The sequence below is a fragment of the Urocampus carinirostris genome, chromosome 17 (genome assembly GCF_059441175.1).
Source record: "Urocampus carinirostris isolate Australia breed hairy pipefish chromosome 17, RoL_Ucar_1.0, whole genome shotgun sequence".
Taxonomy (NCBI): domain Eukaryota; kingdom Metazoa; phylum Chordata; class Actinopteri; order Syngnathiformes; family Syngnathidae; genus Urocampus; species Urocampus carinirostris.
The window spans coordinates 24,938,043-24,953,431 of record NC_142365.1 but is presented as its reverse complement, the minus strand read 5'-3'; the positions used below and the strand labels follow the sequence as shown (position 1 = coordinate 24,953,431).

General features: G+C 38.4%; 1 protein-coding gene across 1 annotated transcript in view; it reads right to left on the bottom strand.

Annotated features, from left to right (window-relative positions):
* Positions 1-15,389, bottom strand: part of med13a (mediator complex subunit 13a) — a 166,748-nt gene that overhangs the window by 119,433 nt on the left and 31,926 nt on the right. The gene's annotated exons all lie outside the window — the stretch shown is intronic.

Genomic DNA, 15,389 nt, shown 5'->3' with positions numbered 1-15,389 from the left:
TATAAACTGTGTGTTCAAATTAGACCCTAAAATAAACGTGAGTATCGCCACTAGTGGTTCATTTTTCACGTACCATTGTTACACGCAACTGTGCACAATCAGTTAATGACTTCTGAAAAGAGAAGTCAAATGTTTACAATAATTTCAAAGTGTCCCAAAAAATGGATGAAGTAAAATAACCAGTTGCAATGGTTTTAGTGTTGTAAACCAGTCGTCTCCAAATAGCCACTTTAAGAAACGCCTTGCCATACCATTAAGAAAATGTGTTTAATATAATGTTTAATTTTTTACGTCCGTGATCAACTTTGACAAGGTACGTCCTGTTTTCCAGCTAAGATGCCCATGCTATACTCATCTGCAGGCATTTTATTACAAAAAAATTCGGGCGAGAATAAAACCTATTTCTGTGAGTTCTAACTTAGTTTACTTAATGTTAGTAGCACTTGCAGAGAATATTTCAGTTTGGGACCAAACTTCAGTGTGGTACCTTTCAAAAGAGATCAAAACCGAAATGGTTCGGGACCAACATTTAATTTACCTTGGGTATATGTTATATTGTGATTTTAGGCAGATTTCACAGGAACATTAAGGGGTTACACTCACATGCATAATTTAAGAGTACCGTATTTTCCGCACTATAAGGCGCACCTAAAAGTCTTTTTTTTTTCAAAAGCTGACCATGCGCCTTATAACACAGTGCGCCTTATATATGGCTCAATATTAAATTCGCAAGGTCTCGCAACTACGGGAAACAGCCGCCGACTCCATTTTTCGCGCTGTGCATACTGGGAAATATTAAACGATTGGTAGTTGCCGGGGCTCGTGTTGTATTTGTTTACTAAGTGGCAAAATGGCTACCCCATTGAACTGCTTAATTCATATTCAACAAATACAGTATTTGTCTGAATCCAGGGTTATGACTGGTGAAGATGTAAAGCACAATTTACCTTAAACAAATGCAGAATTATTAAGAATGTCACGTTTGAGAGAGAGAGAGAGCGAGAGAGAGAGAGAGAGAGAGCGAGATTCTCTTTCATACGTGCATTTGTATAAGAAAATGGCTCCTGTTAAGAGACACGCGTACAACGCCGAGTTTAAACTCAAAGCGATCAGTCACGCAGCACAACACGGCAATAGACCGGCAGCGAGAGAGTTAAACTTAAATGAATCGATGGTACGGAAGTGGAGAAAGGATGAAGATAAGCTCCGCCAAGTAAGGAAAACTCAACAAAGTTTCCGTGGCAATAAAGCAAGATGGCCAGAGTTAGAGGAGACACTTGAACAGTGGGTTGTTCAACAAAGAGCGGCAAGCAGAAGTGTCAGTACGATAACTATACGTATGAAGGCAACAGCGCTGGCACAAAAACACCGGATGTGTTGGATGGCCCATTCACTGAGATATGGTCAATTCGAACACAGCAGAAGAAGAATTCGAGGGATTCGTCGATGAGGAGCTTATAGAGTGATCTTTGTTTTTCTTTTGTGTGTTTACGTTTTACATTTTACAGTTATTATGTTATTGCTTTGCACTCGTTGTTTTTGCACATTACGAGTGTCACTTTATTGCGATTGCACTAACGTTTCATTTAAAATAACAGTATCAGACGTTTTTTTCTTTGCGTGTTGACTAAATGGACAAAAAATAAAATGATATGTCGATGTTGTTCAAAGATGTTAAAGATGTGTCACGAAAATGCTTTACCTCAGAGAAAATAATAAAACGGCTGTTTATTTATTTTGGGAGTGAATGGAGTTGTGGAAAGCTTGTTTGTTAATAAAGTTTGACCCTTTTGAAAGTTTTGTTGACATTCCCTTGAGCGTGGCAACATCTAGAGGTTGCATAAAGTAACTACATTCTCTACTGTAGTCAAGTCGTCACATTTATTTACCGTAAATAGCCCTTAATCCCAAAAATGTCTCGAAGGACTGCACAGGATTACAATTACAAAATTGCACAATTACCTGATCTTAAACCAGCATGCACTTATAGCGCCTTATAATGGGGTGCGTCTTATGTATGGCATAAGTTTTAAAATATATCATTCATTGAAGGTGCGCCTTATAACATGGTGCGCCATATAGTGCGGAAAATACGGTAGATTAATTTGTCTGTTTTTGTACATGTGAGGTCAAAAACTGTTGCTGGCCATTTCATGGCATGTTGTGTTCAGAAATATAAGTGGCCGCACTGAGAGAAAGATTTATTGGGCCAGCTGATGGCCAGGGCTCTCCTATGTGGCTGCCTCCTGTGTCGAAGGCCCAGTTGAGGTGACCTTTCTAAAAGCTCTTAAGCGGATGCATGGCGGCTGCCTTCAGAGCACTGCCGCCGATTGTACCGCACGCAAGGACACCCAGAGCGCCGTTGCTTTTAGACGTTCAGTGACATTGGCATTTGAATCACCTAGAATTTGTTTCCAAATAATGTCCAATGGACTTCAGTGCCATTGACGGCCACAGACGTCATTTCTTCATTGTCAACAGGCTGACAGTGAATGCGTTTTAAGGAATTTGATAAATTACCATACATTCCAAATTATAAGCCGCAACTTTTTTGCTGCATTCTAAACACTGCAACTTTAAAAACAGTGTGATTTACTATATTTTTTCGTGGTGGCATAGAGGAAAACAGCAAGCTTCTCTTTTCCACAAAGCTCTAAATACAAAACACTGCAATGAAGTCTGGAAACATTTATGATGCCCTCCCAGAGCAATTAGTGTATATTTTTGCCAACATTATTCAACCAATACATCACAGGAAAAAAATTGGAGGTTTAACATTACTTGAATATTTACAACGATAAATTTCAACGTTTTCACCCACAAATCAAGTCCTACATTTATACATCCAAATAGAACAGCAGTGAAAATTAACTTTCCAAAAAGCTTGTTCTATATCCATTTAATCTGAGTCATTGTCAGGTCGCTGAAGTTTTCGGTAATCCCCGAAGAACGTTATAAAACAAATACAATTTGGTCCGTCACTGCAGAGATCACATATGACAACAGAAAAAAAAAAGGGTCTGTGTTGCAATCTGGCACTTCTCTTCACATTATGAATTGAATTGATAATTACGTAGTGAAACATTGTAGACTACGAGTTTAAATCTGGCACTTCAAAAATATAGGGCTCACGTTTAACGCAACTCAGCCCACATTTAAGCATGGAGCTTATAATCAGGTGCGTTCTGTGGTCTTTAATCTACGGTACTATTCAAAGGTTGTCTAATACGTGAATTTCATATTAACGTCTTCATCTACGTATATGCCAACGGTGCAATTGTCATTGAACAGAAAGATAATTGCTTTGGGATGGATCATGCTCGTGAAGATTCTAACAAAACCCAGCCACAAGGTTTCTCCTCTCCTATATTTTCTCTTAATGTGCGAGAAGATTGAAAGAACTGGCGCTGCTCTACAAAGTCTCCATTACTAATTAATGAATATTTCCTGAGCAGAGAAAAGGGGCAGAGGAGGAGGAATGGTGGGTAGGGATGGGGAGGTGTACAGCACCCATGGGCCAGCACTTGCACGCATGGCCGAGTCCCAGCGCTATGCCAGTTAAGGGAGATCCACCAGAAAGGGGGCTGCAGCACCAAGCAAAAAGGGAAACAAGGAGGTTAGTCTTTGAAAATTGTATACAAATAATTTAAATTATATATTGCTGTTTCAAAATCAACAGAAATGCTCTCCCCCAATCTGTTGCCCTGGGTTAAAAGTGCAGTTGAATAAATTATTTTTATTGTCATTAAACAAAAGTACAAGGAAATTTGGGGGCTTCTCCTTTCAGAGTAAGAAAGCGATTTAGAGAGCTGCTGGCTAGCTGCACGCTAGCATCTTGTTAACGCTACTTCAGCAAGGTCTCCGCAATCACTAAAATACAATATTCCTGATTGTCGCAGTTTCCCATGAGTTGTAGCTTCAACTCGTCCGTTTCATTGGTAATGGATCTGGCGTTGCTGAAATACTGGCTCTGTGGGGGTAGCTTGTGGGGGTTGCTACGTAACTTCGCCTTAGCAGTAGGATGGACCTGTAACCTTCTCTCCTGATGCCGCCTAAGTCGATTTGCTAATGCGATAACAATACACAGAGCACCCACTGGTGATCACCAATTTTGTGCGCTTTTATGACCAATCAGAGTCAGATTTGGTTGATAAATTTATTTTGAATGCAACAAACCGCTAAAACCTGTTTGTTGCTTTTGGTTATGGTGGATAGTTGTGCGCGCGGCTGTTTGACTGACAGCATACACCATCCTATCACAATCGCCCACCAAACACACAATTACCTCTGATTTGCCTGCGCTGTTTAAACCCACACTGTGACGATTCTGGTTGGCCAAATAACAAACTATAAATCCTTGAAAAAAAAAACACAATGTCGTGCAATTACACAATTGCACTACGTCACATCACGATACCAATTCGATTTCAGTTAATAAAGACATTAAAAACCTTTACCCAACAGAGAGCAATGAGCTGCAACAAAAATTGTAAACATGACACTGTTCCAAAACAGAAACCTGTAAATCCGTTGTCATTATGGCAGCTGAGCCAAAGGGGTTGGTTTGTTAATTTGCCGCTCTTTTTTGACTCTCTTGACCTTTGCTCTGTAACGGTCGTTGAACTATTTTCTTGTTTGTGGTGTTAAAAGGATTTTCAATTGTATTGTTTACACTATTAACTAATTTTTGATTCTATTTTCAGAATGTTGTACAATAGAAGGCATAGTTGACATAGTTGTATTTGTATTTTATCTTGGTTTTGTTCCGAAACGGTTGTAATGTGACTATTTCTATCAACGTTTTTATACGGTTATGGTTGGAATTGTAGTTAAATAAAAAATGAAACATGAATCTTTGAGCTGTGTTTGTCATAAATATAAACTAACTTAAGAGGAAGGGTTCAGTTATTGAATGATCCCAACAATTCCAAACAAAAACGCACAGTATCGGATTGGTATCGTCTTAAAATCCCAGTATCACCCAACCCCCAGTATCCATATTGACAGGTTTTACAGCATGCGTGTTTGCAAAAGAAAATACTGTAGTGATACAAAAAAGAGCTACCATATTTTACAGATTCACATTAAATCACATTAAACCAGAAGGAGAAATCTTTTTTGCAAATGTGTCACTTGCGAAACAATGGGAAATATGTCATAGATAATGAAATTTACATTACATTAAATGTGCAAGAAAAAATATTAATGAACATATTTTTCGAATCAAGTTTACAATAAAATTTAATGATTCTATGTATTTATTAATGTGTGTGTGCACGTGTGATGATGTGCAACGGAGGGACTATTCCCATGTTCGCAAGTACTGTAACTTATTTCTAGAAGGCGTTGCATCCACTTTACCAACCCAAATATGCACATATTAACATTCTAGCTGCACTGTGTAAAACACAAATAAATAAAAGACAATGTTACAACGGGTTTTTATGTTGCTTTAAACATTCATACACAGTCGTGTACAAGCTCTTTAAATGAAATCATAACAAAATGATGCTTACAGGCGCAGTTTTTAAAGAGATCGTTTTTATGGATTTTACAGCATACTTAACCTGCTATATTCCCCGTGCGAGCATGAGGCGGGGTCATCAATTGTCCCGGCAGTTTTCAGTTTCAATTTACTAAACCCAGGCAAAGGAGAGTGCAAGCTCGGTTGGTTAAGGAAGTTTAAGATTCTTGCCCCAACACTAGAATAGTATTTTGTGATACCACATTTTGTTTGTTTGTATATACTTCCAATGTATTTCTTTGTTTGTATCGGGGTTCATATACCTTTTTCATGGCCAAATTCAAGCACTTTTCAAGCACTTTAAAGGCCATTTTTTCAGTACTTTCAAAGGAAGAAATCTAGCGCCGGTCAAAAGGTCTCGTTTTTCTGTTGGCTTTGACGACTACAATTGCTAGTCAAGATACAAATTGCTATCTTGCTGTTAGCACATACTTTGCACTACTCCTATCTATGATCTGATATTTTTGTCTCATAGGGCTGCTATAAACTGAAATGAATTCTGCCATTCTGCTTCAACAGTGCACGTGCAGCTTGACATGCTCAGTGAGGCAAGCCAAAAGAGCCGGTTTTCTAAGTAGAGCTGTCCGCTTGGGAGCACAGGAGTGTGCGGTGGCGATTCACATGACACCCCACAATGACAAGGCACGAGAGCAGGCGTGTGGGCGGAATTTTCTCAGAATTATCATCTATTTTTTATTCATAAAATGCGTGGTTTATAGAGTCAGAATGCCAAGAAACATGGCAATGGCACAAATTTCAAGCATTTCAAGCACTTTACCCCAAACATAAACATTTTCCTGATCTATAAAACAAAACATTAAATTTCAAGCATATTCAAGGATTACAAGCACCTGTGCAAACCCTTTAAGTAGAGATTTATCTTCATTCAATCACTTGCACGGATGCGGTACAAGTCATCATTACAAGACCACAAGAATGGCCACTTTGAATGCATCCCTTGTTCTCATCAACAATATCTTCTCTGCCCTGCTCATTCTTTTTTAAGACCAACTGTTAAGGAGCACATTCTGTATTGAAACACCTTTTCTAGGGATTATTTTTAAACCACACCTTTGCGTTAAAATTAAAACAAAAACTTAAAACCTGAAAGATTTAGAACTGTGGGAGCTGTTCTTTTCTGGGCAAGTCTAATGTAATGAGGAAGTCAGGGAAACAGCTCAGTGCTGTGTAGCAATGCAGAACTAGTTGTCGGATGCAATGATCCATGTAAAGCTACAGTATTACTGGGATCCAGTATAGCTTTGTCAATAACCAGAAGCACTATCATGCCCTTTTGACAACATTTCTGCATCGGTACCTCTTTGAGCTAAAAATGGTCAGTTTTCTCTGTATGTCTGTAAGTCTATAGCCCAAGCCCTGTGGCTTGAGCACTTAGCATTACTGCTCATCAGCCCAGAACATATTGTATGGAAATATCGTATAAGGTGGCACTTATCTCTATTCTGTGCTTTCTCTTTCCAATCATTTGCACATCATTGTGTCCAGCAGATGTCTGTGCAAAATCTGGAGCTTTTTACAATTGGGTACTTTTTGTGTTTTTATTATTTGTTATAAGAAAAGGGCAATTTATGATGAAAGTGCCCAAATAATCGATTGCAATAAAATCATGATGTGAGTGTGATTTAACTCAATTGTACATTTACACCAAGCTGTGCCACTGTATTTCTTAAGGTTTCTTAAGTTTTGGACATATAGAAAAAAAGTGCAAAAAAGTAAAGAAAATCCAAGTGTTTGTCAATTGACTTGAGAAAAAAACAAAATACATATAAATATCAGCTATACACCTGCATATATGTAAGATACTCTTTTCCTACCGCCTTATCCAAAGATCATAATTTATTTGGATGTATCATACTTAATAAAAAGTAAGAGTAATTAATTACATTTTATTCATAGCAAAAACATTTTATCAAAAAAAAAAACAGAAATGTAAACCCACTTTTCTATTTACTGATTTTTTTTCTTTTTTCTCTGTACTTTTCCAGCACTTTATAACCCTGAAAATTGTCAAATTTGTGTTGTGATGAAAAAGCCAAACACACAAAAGTTGAAAATGTCATGTCAATTATGTTTATAATGATACACCGTTCAGTAAAAAAAAGACTTGGAAAATGTAAGATAACTTTTTTATGAAACGGCTTTGGCACCCTCTGCCGTAAAAAGTCGTACTACAGCTCTCAGCATCACAACATAATTGTGTGCACTTTTATTTGCATTGTTTTAACCCAATTTATGACTTGTAAATAACGTGACACCATGAATCAATGATTTGATTAGTTGCCAAACATTTTAATACTTGATTTTAATCTATTTAATTGATTAGTTGTTGCTGCCCTGTTGCCTTTAATTAAAAAAAAACACTTGTTCGGAGCGATGTCATGAAATTAGATTACACTAAAATGTGGGAATTACAGAGCCAATTTCATCAAATGGAATAACTGCTTTGAGTGCCTTAGTCATCCTCTACCTCTTTTTTGAATCCTCAATATTCTCGGGGAATGAGTTCTTCTGGATTTAGTGCAATTGATGACTATTATGAAAGTGGCAGAGGCTCAGCTGGCACAAATAACTGTTGCACAACTGTGCTTATTCCACAATCCTGAGAACAAAGTGGGCACACACGCACCATCTCATGAGATGGTGTTCTTTAAAACGAAAAAAAAAAAAACAGATCTGAACTTTCAACCGCAGGGTTTGAAAACAGAAAAATTTTGTGCTCCAGCCTTTCAACAATTTTAAAGTTAAAACCCACATGAAAATAAAAAAAGGTCATGTTTTGAAATACACGATTGGACTGCATTTCTGTTCCAGAGCTGTTTGTGGCTGACCTCACACTAAAGAAACAGTGATATAGATGACATATGAAAAGGCATTCAATTTTATCTAATTTTTATCCCTTTTTATTTCCGGTACTAGAGGAGAATGATAGAGAATGTAGAAAACAAAGTTGGCCTGAAAGATATAAATAAAACACAAAAAAACACATAACAACTTTTCGTTGCATCTGATGATGAATCGGACTTTGAAAGACGTTAAACAAATACCTCGTGAAGATTATGTTGGTTTTGTGATCATACTTTACGTTGTCAATTAATAATTGTAATCATGGCTGCTTGTATTCAAAATTTGTCACTTAGGCTAAAAAAAAAAAAGTGAAACAAAATACTATACCGATTTTTAATAAAGAAAATAGGGGTGCGTGTTATACAGGAGTGTAGGTTTTACACAAATAGACGTGGTATACTGTGATACATGAATATTTGTACATTGTTGATTAAAAATCCTTTTCAGTTTAAGGATATAATGATGAAAATGAAGAGGATACAAGTTTGTTTTAATGATGATGCACATTGACAAAGCAATTAACAGATTCATCCAGAGTAGTTGTGAGCGATACGGACAATAAAATAAAAAAATGATTTTAACAGCAACCAGCATTCAGAATAGTCAACTACATCATGCTCGAACAATTGAAAATAATGCAGACAAAAAAAAAAACCTTTGTCACCAGAGTTGGAGGGTGCATGATCCTTAAGTCAAGAACATGACACATAGACCACATAAGACAATCTTTTTCCGGGGTTGGATCGTTTGACGAGTTTGTATTTCTAATTACCGTATTTTCCGCACTATAAGGCGCACCGGGTTATAGGGCGCACCCCGAAAAAATAGTTTTTGGTCCTATTTTTGACATATATAAGACGCACCGGATTATAAGGCGCTACAATGGGAACGTGGACAAAACAGTCAGATAGTTCAGTCCAACTTATTACCCCCTTAACATTCCGAAAGCTTGCAAAGACGCAAATACGTGTCGAGAACACGTGCGAATGCGGTGTCCGTAAGATGTCACTCAAATGCATCGTTCCATCATTCGGAAGGTTAAAGTCTTGGGATTCAAGAAATGATAACCATTCCTTCGTATCTATTTTCTTTTTCGCTCGCAACTTTACTGTGCATATGACAATAAACACTTGGAATTGAGTTTAATTTAAAAATAGACACTCCATTCCATCCATTATCTGCACCGCTTATCACAGAAACATCGAGTTCAGTCTGAAACAAGACAATATAAAACCGGGAATAGCTCACCGAAGTCATTGTGTTCATAATAATGTGCAGGCAATGTCCTCTTATATCCGTGAGGGTAGTAAATCCAGGAGAATACAATATTTACAAATACAGAATAGAAAAAAATGCTTTCTCTATGCCATCGGCCACATGCTATACGTATTCATCTTTTTCGGCCAATTGCAGGCTTTGTTTCGCTGTTTAAGCCAATGGCAGCCTGTACATTATAAAAAGGATCTGCCTCTTGACCTCCGAATAACTTTAGCCAATAGTGATCGATTCAACTGATGATTGACACATTGGTTAGCCAATGAAACGCCGGTAAATAAATCCCACCATCCACCGCGTACTACTTGGCGTTCGGGGGAAAATCGAGTCGGCGGCTGCAAGTTAGTTGGAAAAATTAATGTTGATCCATAAATAAGGCGCATTGTATAATAAGGCGCATGGTCAGCTTTTGAAAAAATAAAGGCTTTTAGGTGCGCCTTATAGTGCGGAAAATACGGTACTTGGCACCTGGTTTGATGTGACGTTTACTGTAGAGTTAAATGTTACGATAGAGACCTGAGTGAGTTGCTATTAGCATGTTTGTCTCGCAGTTTAGAGGTCCCCGGTTCGACTCCAGCTACTGGTCTCCTTGTGTGGAGTTTGCATGTTCTCCCCGTGCCTTGGGGCAATCCGGATTTCTCCCACATTCCGAAATGTGTGGGCTGGGCTAACACACCTTTTTTCATGGCCAAATTCAAGTACTTTTCAAGGACTTTTAAAGCAGTTACCCTTAGTTTCAAACTCTAACTCTAGCACCAACTTTATCTTGGAACCTTAAAATCGTTTTAAGATCCTAACTTGTAGCTTAAACCCTAGCTCTTAACCCTAGTACTCTACCTAGCTCTAGCTATAAACCTAGCCCTGCCCCTGTTTCAAACTGTAACCCTAGCTAATGTAGGGTTTCCTATTTGGATACCCTACATTTTGCCATTATAATGCATAAATTGATACTCAAAGTTGTTTCCTAGTGATTTAGTATCTAGTATTAGTATCGTTACATGTCGCTGAGTGGGATGAGGGTTCACACTGAAAAACAACAGAGATGATGAAGGTCCTGTATCTGACTCAAATCAGGATGCTTCTCCTGCTACTGGTAAATATGGAAACCAATACTAACAGCCTAGAGATGGATGGGCTGTACTTTAACACAAGCCCCATTCCTATTTTAAACCATAAAATATGTTTAAAACCCTTGTTTGAGGCCCAAACCCTGGCTCCTAACCCTAGCCGGACACCTAACCTAAGAAACTTGGCAACAATCTCAAGTATTTACAAGCATTTAAAGTTCAAGCACTTTTCAAACCTTGAAAACATGACTTTAAAATATAAGCATTTTCAAGGATTTCAAGCACTCGTACAAACCCAGACTCCTGCGACCCTCGTTAGGATAAGCGGTTCGGAAAATGAATGAATGAACTTGATTTTGGTGCGATGTTAAGAGGACATCTAAATGTTTCACATGATCACAGTGGATTTAAGCTCATTTTTATTATCATTGTTGTTGCTATAAATGTTCTAAATGTCAGTGCTGTTGTTGTTACTATTTTAGAAAATACAAACAAGTTTAATGATGCCATTTGGGCCAGGCCGTGAAAATATTGTCAGACAATGGTACAGAAAAGGTTCCCGACTACTGCCATACACAATAGCATTTATTGATGGTGATCTGGGGGGCAGGAGATTCCCACAAATCTGCTGGACCACACTCATTTATAATGAGCTGTGTACAAACAACAATGTTCACGCTAATCAAACATCATCTAAATGCCAGAGACTCAAGTAGAAAAAAGTACAGGAACAAATGGTAAAAACTTCAGCGACATACTGTACTTTAAGGAAACTTACTACACACAAACATCCACTGCAAATCCCTTTGCTGAAAAGATCACAGTGTCTTTAGGGAGGAGGAAAAGGCAGCCATTTATCTTTGTCTTAAGATGTCCCTGGTCAGAAGACTGCAACAGTTTATAAGGGGAGAGGGTGATGAAGAGAGAACGGTATTTGCATAAGAATACATGCATATCCCTGACCTACAGTAGGGGGAGGGCTCCGGTTTAATCCAACAATAGTATTCATGCTTTGAGAATCATTTAATGCAAGGCGACTCCAAAAGAAAAATTACCTTTTCTATGTCAGTCACAGTAAACCTGGTTGTCCAACAATGTTAAAAGGCTGCATGGTAGTATGTTAACATTACACTTTAATCGTGATCAAGTGTCAGGCATTAAAGGTCATCCTGAACAGATTTTTTTTTCAATTACGTACAGAATGTGTCGTGTTCCTCTTTACAATTATGCAAATATGTTTAAAAATATTCCACGCACGAGGACACGAGACATGCAGTTTAAAAGTTGACGCATCTGGCTTGTTGACAATAGAGCTGTGATGTCATCAAAGAAGCAACTTTCAAAATGACTAATCCCTTTAACACAACATGTGAGAAAACCTCTGAAACAATTAACGATTGTAGTGAACAGAGATTGCAAATTGTTTATACTTAGCTTGGAGGTAGCAGATTGTGCCTTTTTGTCTGTGGTTTTCTGCACATGTGTTGCGGTTTGTCTTATTTTGGTCAGACACCCTTGTGTTTTCCCGCCAATGCTGCAGACTTGTTTCATTGATCAACCTTGGTTAGCTCCCTGTGTTTTTTGCCAGTTAGCCCCTTTCTGGCTGCTCCCCCTTTAATTTACGATTAGTGCATCCACCTACAACACAACTAGGTATTGTCCACAAAAACTACCAAAACTGTTCCTAATACACTCTCAACCACTTTAACTAATTAACATGTAAACAATAAGGCGACTACCTTGCTAGGCTGCAAGTATTCATCCGATGACGTCACAGCTCAGGATGTCAAAGACAATACAGGCTGTCTTCAAAATGAATTCACTCGGGAAAATAATAGGAATATACAGGTGAAAAGGTATATGTATTTTAATACAAAAACAATACACTACTTCCTCACATTTTGCATGTTTTAGAGTTCAGGGATACTTTAAAAAGATTCCTCAAGTTTCCGCCCTTCACTATCATCATGTATTTGGCTGAAATTCCTCCATGTCCCTGGAGAGAGGATTACTGGCACACTGGTTTAGAGAAATGGCGCTTGGTCAAAATTAAATGTCTTTCACAGGCCGCTAATCTAATGAGGGTTGAAGAGTGAGGAACGAGTGCCATTTCAGCCAAAATGAGAGGAAATCCAACAAAATTAAACCAAAGCTGCAAATAAAACAGAAAATAAAGAAAGAAATACCGTGATTTCAAGACCATAGGCCGCACCGTGTAAAAGGCGCAATCGCCGTAGCTGGTTCTATTTCAGTATTTAACAAATACACAGGGTACACTGCATAATAGGGCATGGGTGCCCTTTGTTGCGGCCGCTTATGACAACACAGACAATAATACAAGTGTGCATATTCAAAAATTTAGCGTGGGAAAAACTGAGCTTGGTTGTGGTTTATTTAAGTATTGATTACAAAGTAAAACACACGGATAAACACTTGTCAACGTTTGTTTTTCAAATTCCTCTACTTGCGAACCATTAATTCACTAATCTTGAATTCATTCGCGGTTGCTCGGCTTTACAATCCAATTTCAAAAAAATAATAATGTAAAGATTTATTTCAACAAATAAATAAAATAAATAATTCATTTTACTCACTTATTATAAATATTTTTTGATGGATTTTTTCCCGGTTCATTATATGGGTTTTAAGTTGAGTATTGGATTACTTTTTAAAGCAAATTAAAATCCACGACCCTTTACAATGATTACACCATTCATCCATTCATCATCTCCACCGCTTATCCTCAGTAGGGTCGCGGGGGTACTGGAGCCCATTCCAGCGATCTTGGGGCAGTGAGCAGGGGACACCCTGAAATGGCTGCCAGCCAGTCGCAGGGCACACAGAGACAGAACTCATTCGCTCATTCACATCTCGAGACAATTTGGAACGGCCAATTCCCCTGACATGCATGTTTTTGGAATGTGGGAGGAAACCGGAGTGCCCGGAGGAAACCCACGCAAGCACGGGGAGAACATGCAAACTCCACACAGGAAGATTCGATCTGATGACCTCATAACTGTGCCGACAATGCGCTAACCACTGCGCTGCCGTGCTTCACCAATGATAACAAATTGTTTCCAATTCCCTTGAAGTGCAGCTGCTATTTGCAATAATAAATCATCAAATTTCTGGCATGATCTCGCCCAAAGCATGTGTGGGCTTAAACATTTTCCCAAATTTAGCGTATTTATTCGTGTATAATGCAAATTTTTTGGGATCCCAAAAATAACTCAAAGTCTGGGAGCGCGTTATACATGTGGTTTTACGGCAGTATCATATTTGACCAATTATTTATTAGTCGATAAATATTCAAAACCAAATTGCAGCAGTAAAAGAGCTGAATCTTAACCATAAGACTCCCTAAGGCCTATGATGACACAGGGAAAGACATTGAAGTTTTTCTCATCATTTTTACTCACTGTGTGTTCAACATTATAATGGAGTTTTGTGGAACTATTTCCCATAATCTAGTGCTGTACAAAGTTTTTGGGCTTAACTCTTTCCCATAATGAAAAATTGTTTTTGTAGAACTTTTTCCCATAAGGCAACACTATAACTGTTTCTCATAGTGCTCAATTTATGTTCTTTTGAAACCTCTTACTTTTGTACTGTTGTTTGACTGTTTCATTCCAATTTTGACATGTATAACCCTAGTAGTCTTGTGGTTAAAATAGGGCGCTTTCACTGTTACGTTCTGAGTTTGAATCCCATTTCATCCGATGTAATGAAAATGTGGTCAGCAGTATTTATTTGTTGAACAATCATTGTACAATCCGGGTTCAAAAATTTTCAATGCCATCTTCTGGCTTGAATCATCATTGCGTCCTGTGTCAAGCTACTTGTGTGGCGCATGCATGCATTTCTTAGACGCGCTTAAATAAATTCCGCCTTTATCATCTTTTGGGGGGTTTGGGTTGGTGTTTGGACTGTATTTGAATAGGTTTTTTTCCTACTTTAAACACGTTCATGCTACACTGAAATAAAACTGCGAGGATAAGCTTCAAATCACTCTTCACCCTCCTTCCCGTACCCCCTTTTCTGCTTCCTAATGTCTTGAAAGTTCCAAAGAGTTCCCATAAAGAAAATAGCAGACACTGGGGGAAAAATATAAAAAGCTCTTTGAACGTAGTAGGACATTGTTCTATCTATCTATCTACCTTGGTCAAATCCCTCGAGAGGGGTGACCGACAGCAAGACAAACACATACACAAAAACAAAGAAAAGAAAAAAGTAACAAAAAACACAAAAGATGTGACCATGGCCAGCCCAAAGTCCCAAACACCCAAACAAGTTAAGCACCTTGGCATCCAAGTCGGTCATGCTTTTGTCCCTCCAGGTGAAATGGGACACAAGAAAGCGGCCATGTCACACTCTTCTGTTAAATGGTAAATGGTCTGCATTTATATGGCGCTTCCAGTCAATGAAGACCTTCAAAAACGCTTTACAATGTGCTTCACACTTACCCATTCACACACACTCACACACCAATAGGGAGTCAGGCATGCAAGGCGCCTACCTGCTTATTGGGGGCATTAGGGATTCAGTGTCTTGCCCAAGGACACCTCGACATATAACACGGAGGAGCCGGCAATCGAACCTGCGACCTCTTGATCCCAAGACGCTCTACCTCCTGAGCTAATGCCGCTGTTCACAACAGC